The sequence below is a fragment of the Trachypithecus francoisi genome, unplaced genomic scaffold, assembly GCF_009764315.1.
Source record: "Trachypithecus francoisi isolate TF-2019V2 unplaced genomic scaffold, Tfra_2.0 Lachesis_group10, whole genome shotgun sequence".
NCBI classification, from domain to species: Eukaryota; Metazoa; Chordata; class Mammalia; order Primates; family Cercopithecidae; genus Trachypithecus; species Trachypithecus francoisi.
In genome coordinates this window covers 18,601,675-18,608,326 of record NW_022681455.1, presented here as the reverse complement: position 1 = coordinate 18,608,326, position 6,652 = coordinate 18,601,675, and the positions used below count along the sequence as shown (strand labels likewise).

The 6,652-nt window shown below is 45.8% G+C and overlaps 2 pseudogenes; one reads left to right on the top strand and one right to left on the bottom strand.

The window, feature by feature from the left end:
• Positions 1–1,403: 1,403 nt before the first annotated feature.
• Positions 1,404–2,952, top strand: LOC117086776 (annotated as a pseudogene).
• Positions 2,953–3,841: 889 nt separating this feature from the next.
• On the bottom strand, positions 3,842–5,159 carry LOC117088664 (annotated as a pseudogene).
• Between the last annotated feature and the right edge of the window lie 1,493 nt (positions 5,160–6,652).

Genomic DNA, 6,652 nt, shown 5'->3' with positions numbered 1-6,652 from the left:
ATTTAAAAAAACAAACAAAAAAACTTGAAAACTCAGGAGGCTGAGGCAGGAGGATTGCTTGAGGCCAGGAGTTCAAGACCAGCTTGGGCAACATAGTGAGACCCCAGGCCTTAAAAAATTTTTTTTTTTTTTTTTTTTTTTTGAGACGGAGTCTTGCTCTGTCGCCCGGGCTGGAGTGCAGTGGCCGGATCTCAGCTCACTGCAAGCTCCGCCTCCCGAGCTTCCCCGCCATTCTCCTGCCTCAGCCTCCCGAGGAGCTGGGACTATAGGCGCCCGCCACCTCGCCCGGCTAGTTTTTTGTATTTGTTAGTAGAGACGGGGTTTCACCGTGTTAGCCAGGATGGTCTCGATCTCCTGACCTCGTGATTCGCCCGTCTCGGCCTCCCACAGTGCTGGGATTACAGGCTTGAACCACCGCGCCCGGCCAAAAAATATTTTTTTAAAAAACTTTAAAACTACTTACTTATCAACTTTTTCAAGCTATAACAAAAGCAAAAGATAATCATGGAAAGCAAACCCTAGTTTTATTCCTAATTGTTTGTTAATTTCTGGTGCCTTCTTAAACCCAAAGAGGCTCATTAATTATCATTTATGTGTTAACAACACATAATTTTATAATTTTATCAAAAGACAAAAGAAGTATTTTATACTCCTCTGATAAGCACTGTGAATAAAGATAAGTAGTTCAGTCATAACTAGTTGACCCTCACCTCCCCATGTAAGAGTGAGAACAAATCAAAACAAATAAGAGAAACTTTGGTGCAAGGCTCCCAGAATACTCTATCAGGATGAGGGGGTCCTTGCCCAGTATCTGTCTTCCTTTTATAGGACCTAATGCATACACAGGCTGAAGCTCTCATTCTCAGTGGTTATGTTGAAAATAACCAATCCAAAATCCTCTTTTAACGGAAGTAATCCACGAACTGACCAACAGAGACAAAACTTTTGAGAGTGAACAACGTTACTACATAGGGTTACTTAATCCTTAAAAATATCTTCCAATCTTTTCAATCTGCAATTTTTGCACACATTTCTACAGGACCTTGGACAATATATATGTTGCAGCACATACCTGAGGGTATCAAAATTGGAGAGAGATAAGGAAGCAGAAATCAGATACCATCATGTCCAAAAGAATGCTGTAAACTTGGATGACCACCTTCATTATTATCTCAACAGTACAGATGGCTTATGGTGTTCCTTTGATATTACATCAGTTTATGCCTCTTACCAGAAAGTGTGCCCGCAATAAATAACCACAAGTGAGCAAGATGAGGCATTGTGATCCACAGCATGTCCCGAATTAGAATATATTTTATATTGTATTTTTAAAATGGCGGCATTAGCAGCGGCGGCGGCGGCTGTGCGGGTGTTCACGTGCGGTCGCGGGGTCTCGTGGCAGCATGGCGGACTATCTGATCAGCTGAGGCACCTGCTACCTGCCTGAGGATGGGCTCACCCTGCAGCAGCTCTTCACCAGCGTTGAGGGCCTCGCCTACAACAACGTCCTGATTCTCCCAGGGTTCATAGACCTCACAGCTGATGAGGTAGACCTGACCTCAGTCCTGACCTGGAAGATCACGCTGAAGATGCCTCTGATCTCCTCCCCCATGGACACTGTGACAGAGGCCGACATGGCCATTGCGATGGCTCTGATGGGAGGTGTTGGTCTCATTCACCACAGCTGCACCCCAGAGTTCCAGGCCAAGCGGTGTGGAAAGTCGGAAAGTCAAGAAGTTTGAACAGGGGGACTTCATCACGGACCCCATGGTGCTGAGCCCCTCGCACACCATGGGTGATGTCCTGGAGGCCAAGATGCGGCATGGCTTCTCTGGCATCCCGATCACTGAGACGGGCATCATGGGCAGCAAGTTGGTGGGTATCATCACCTCCTGAGACATCAACTTTCTTGCTAAGAAGGACCACAACACCCTCCTCAGTGAGGTGATGCCGCCAAGGATCGAGCTGGTGGTGGCTCCAGCAGGCCTGAGGTTGAAAGAGGCAAATGAGATCCTGCAGCTTAGCAAGAAAGGGAAGCTGCCTATCGCCAATGATCGCAATGAACTGGTGGCCATCATCGCCCACTCCGACCTGAAGAACTGAGACTACCCTTTGATCTCCAAGGATTCCCACCAGCAGCTGCTGTGGGGGGTAGCTGTGGGCACCCATGAGGATGGCAAATACCACCTGGACCTGCTCACCCAGGTGGACATCAACGTCATAATCTTGGACTCATCCCAAGGGAACTCGGTGTATCAGATCGCCATAGTGCATTACATCAAACAGAAGTACCCCAATCTCTAGGTGATTGGGGGGAACGTGGTGACAGCAGCCCAGGGCAAGAAACTGACTGATGCTGGTGTGGATAGGCTGCGCGTGGGGATGGGCTGCGGCTCCATCTGCATCACCCAGGAAGTGATGGCCTACGGTCAGCCCCAGGGCACTGCTGTATACAAGGTGGTCGAGTATGCCCGGCACTTTGGTGTGCCCATCATAGCCGGATGGCGGCATCCAGACTGTGGAGCATGTGGTCAAGGCCCTGGAACTTGGAGCCTCCACAGTGATGATGGGCTCCCTGCTGGCTGCCACCACGGAGGCCCCCTGCGAGTACTTCTCAGACGAGGTGTGGCTTAAGAAGTACCGGGGCATGGGCTCACTGGATGCCATGGAGAAGAGCAGCAGCAGCCAGAAACCATACTTCAGCGAGGGGGATAAGGTGAAGATCGTGCAGGGTGTCTCATGTTCCATCCAAGACAAAGGTTCCAATCAGAAGTTCATGCCCTACCTCATAGCGGGCATCCAGCACAGCTGCCAGGATATCGGGGCCACAGCCTGTCTGTCCTTTGGTCCATGATGTACTCAGGAGAGCTCGAGTTTGAGAAGCAGACCCTATCAGCCCAGATCGAGGATGGCATCCATGGCCTGCACTCTTACGCGAAGCGGCTGTACTGAAGACAGTGGTGGAGGCCGAGGTGATGGACAGGGCACACCCCAATGTCCCCCTTCAGGCACAGCCTCCCTCCATAACTAAGTGGTCCACAGATTTGCACTACAGGTTCCCCAGCTACTTTCCAGGGAGAGAGGAGGGGAGGCCCTGAGGGTTCTGCAGCCCCTCCCTGGGCATCCTCTGCTGAGTCAGGACTGCCCCCTGGGTCAGGATGCCCTGGGAGGCCCCCCACACCATCCCCCCAGGCTCTCAGGCCCTGTGCCTGCCTTAGGTCTTTCTTGCTGCAGCCTGCTCCAGCCCAGCCCCCACCCCAAGGGGAGGCAGCCCCTCCTGGCTTCTCCTGTAGGGCACTTCCCTGCCCCCAGCCCCCCAGGAAATGGTGCTCTCCAGGCCCTGCCTCTGGTCCTTCCTGGGCTGCTGCCCCCTCAGCCATGTGGCACTTTTGAGCTCCAGACCTAGGCCAAGGGGAGGTCTCTGACCTCTTCCTCGGCCCTGGGCTACACTTGGGTCCTGCTCCTCAGGCCACTCCCCTGTCCCTGGCCCTGGGGAAGAGGCTGCCCTGGTCATGGCCCCCTGCCCATCATTCCTGACTCACCACTGTTCGTAGGTGTACCATTCTTGCCCTCTCCTCAGCTGCAGTTGAAGGCTTTAACTCTGCACACTTTGGGATCACAGTTGTGTCACCGTGTATTAAAAAATCGGAATAAATCAAGCAGGTCTCAAAAAAAAAAAAAAAAAAGGAATCACAGGTCAACATTATTACCCCTCTCCAGCAAGGACTGAATAAAAGGCAGTGAGCAAATATACTTAGTTTAGAATAAGTAAATCTTTAAGTAGATTAATGACGTCTTGCTCATTACAAACCATTTTGTTATAGAGGAGGGATAGTTCTAATCTCTGAAAATTAAACAAAATTATTTAATTGCTGCCACATCCATACACAATAATGTTCCTGAATCTGGGTGGCAGAACTGGAAGAATGTGGTTGTACACTTATTTTGCTTTTGCTTTCCATGAATGGCCAAGTCGGGCAAATCAATGTACTTCAGCAACTCATAGTGGCATTTCACGGACATACAAGATGAAAAGAAGACCATAAGCTGTTTCTTTCGTTTCTTCTTAAGGAACGTAAAGAGCAGAAGGAATCTCTTTTTGGAAGGACAAACAACATATCCCTGTTCAAGACCATCACTGTTGCATTAGCTTTATCATCATCAACACCAACAATGTCGGTGGCTCCTTTTTCAGAGAAATCCTTGCCAGGCCTTCAACTTTTCAAGTTTGGGTGGCAGAAAAGAGCATAGTCTGTTTACGTGTTGGCAAAAGTTTCATAGCTTGCTTTAATTCCCCTTCAAACTCAACATCCAAGCTATCTATGATCAGCTTCATCAGTAACCAAACACGGCAGGTTTTTATACATAAACCCTGGGTTATTCTGCATATGGTCCAGCAGACGGCCTGCTGTGGCCACAATCATGTTGATCCCATTAGCAACTTTCTGTGCTTCAGCAGATTTGTTACTGCCACCCATTATCAACCCATAAGTATGCACATGGCAAGTCATTAGCTCCTTAAGAACACCAAAAGTTTGCATGGCTAGTTCTCTAGCAAGTGAGAGAATAAGGACTCCTGTTCCATCCCTGGGCATGAACTTTAACGTAACAATGAGTTCAACTGCAGGGATGAGAAAAGCCAGGGTTTTACCACTGTCTGTTTTTGCAGCTGCTAGAAGTCCCTGCCTTCCAGAAGTGGTCTGATACTTTTATGCTGAATTTCAGTCATGTTTGTAAAACCCATTTCTTGTATTGCCTTCAGAGTGTTTTCATTGACAGGATTGCATAGAGAAACAAATGAAGATCCTCAAAAGCTCCTGTCAGTCCCAGAGGTAGGCTGGGCACCTCACTGTCATCTTCATCATTATCTGGCTTCTCCACATTATTTTCTGTTTCTTTAGGAGTCTCTGCACTCTCTTCTTCAGATTCCCCTTTGTTTTCAGTTTTTGCTTTTTTTGTATCAGGTCCAGCATCATTCAGCATTTTCCTCTTTTTCTTCTTCTTTGTGTTTTTTGATTCTGAATTGGGAGAGGGCATGCCCTGCTCATTTTGCGCCCAAAATAATTGGGTTTTCTTCGCTACCTGAAACAATCTAAGGTTCCATTAAGTGAATTTGACTTTTCCTGGTCTAAAATTTCCGACATTCAGTCCCAGCTTGAGAAACTGATTGAAAAGAACTACTTTCTTCATAAGTCAGCCCAGGAAGCATATAAGCCAACATATGAGTCTATGATTCCCATTCTCTGAAACAGATCTTTAATGCTAATAACTTAAATTTGCCTCCAGTTGCTCTGTCATTTGGTTTCAAGGTACCTCCCTTTGTTGATCTGAACATCAACTGCAATGAAGGCAAGCAGAAAAAGTGAGGGGGTGGTGGTAGATTTGGCTACCAGAAAACCAAGAAAATTGAGAAGTTCAAAATCTTTAAACACATTAGCAAGAAATCATCCGATAGCAGGCAGTTCTCTCACTGAAGACATGCCTTTCTTTCATCTTGAATAACTTTATCCTAAAATGAATTTTCCCCTTGATTTAACAGGATTTTTGTAGCCTTTAGAATTTGGACTTATCTAACAAGAGTATAAATTGACTTGGGTTCCAAGCACTGTTACTTCTATCAAGCCTCTTTTTTATTTTGGGGATATAAAACAGGCTTTACTTTTCTTGGATGCCCAATGGCAGAGCAAAGAATATCTGGTCTTTCTTGTGATTATATAATATTTTAATTTTAAATATCCCTCCCTCATACATACAAATGTATGTTACTGTTTTAATATAATTCTTTTTGTACCTTAAAAAAAATCTATCTTAATACAGCAATGTTATCTCATCTGAATACTTTTACAAATGTCATTTCATTTAATACTTACAACAACCCTTCAGTTGAGGTTTTATCATTCCCATTTTACAGATGGGGAGACTGAGCATTGAAAGACAACTGACTTTCCCAGGTCACACAGTTACTGGCACAATGTGCACTAGAACCCAATGACCAAGTCAAGTGAGTTTCAGCTAGAGCAAGCTTGTACAGCCTGCAGCCCTGTGACCCAAGATGGTTTTGAATGCAGCCTAACACAAATTTGTAAACTTTCTTAAAACATTATACAATTTTTTTTGCAATTTTTTTTAGCTCATCGGCTGTCATTAATGTTAGTGTATTTTACGTGTGGTCCGAGAAAACTCTTCTTCTTCCAGTGTGGCCCAGGGAAGCCCAAAGATTGGACACCCCTGAACCACAGCACCCCTGCTTCCCAAACAAAGTTATAAGTAAAATCAAGCTCCCCTTTTTTCTCATGTCAGGATCTTTTCTGGAAAGAGGACAAAAACAAGTTAATGTAAAACTTTTCGTTCTATTTTTAAACATCTACTTAGGGCAAAAGGCCAGGTGTTCTGCCAAAACAAATTAGATAATACTCTTATATTGGCAGACTCTCAATCTTGACCAAGAAGAAAAATATCCAACATAATATATATTGAGAAAAGAGTCCAAGAACTCTGAGTACACTGAATTCTCAGCCTTGGCCTTCTGCAAGAAGGAAGAGGCAAGTTTCCCGTATGAGAGAACAGTCAAGGAGTATGACTCAAGGACTATTTCAGTACAAGATCTTATTTCAACCCTGTTGTCCATCTGTTTGCTGAGAATGTAAAGTTG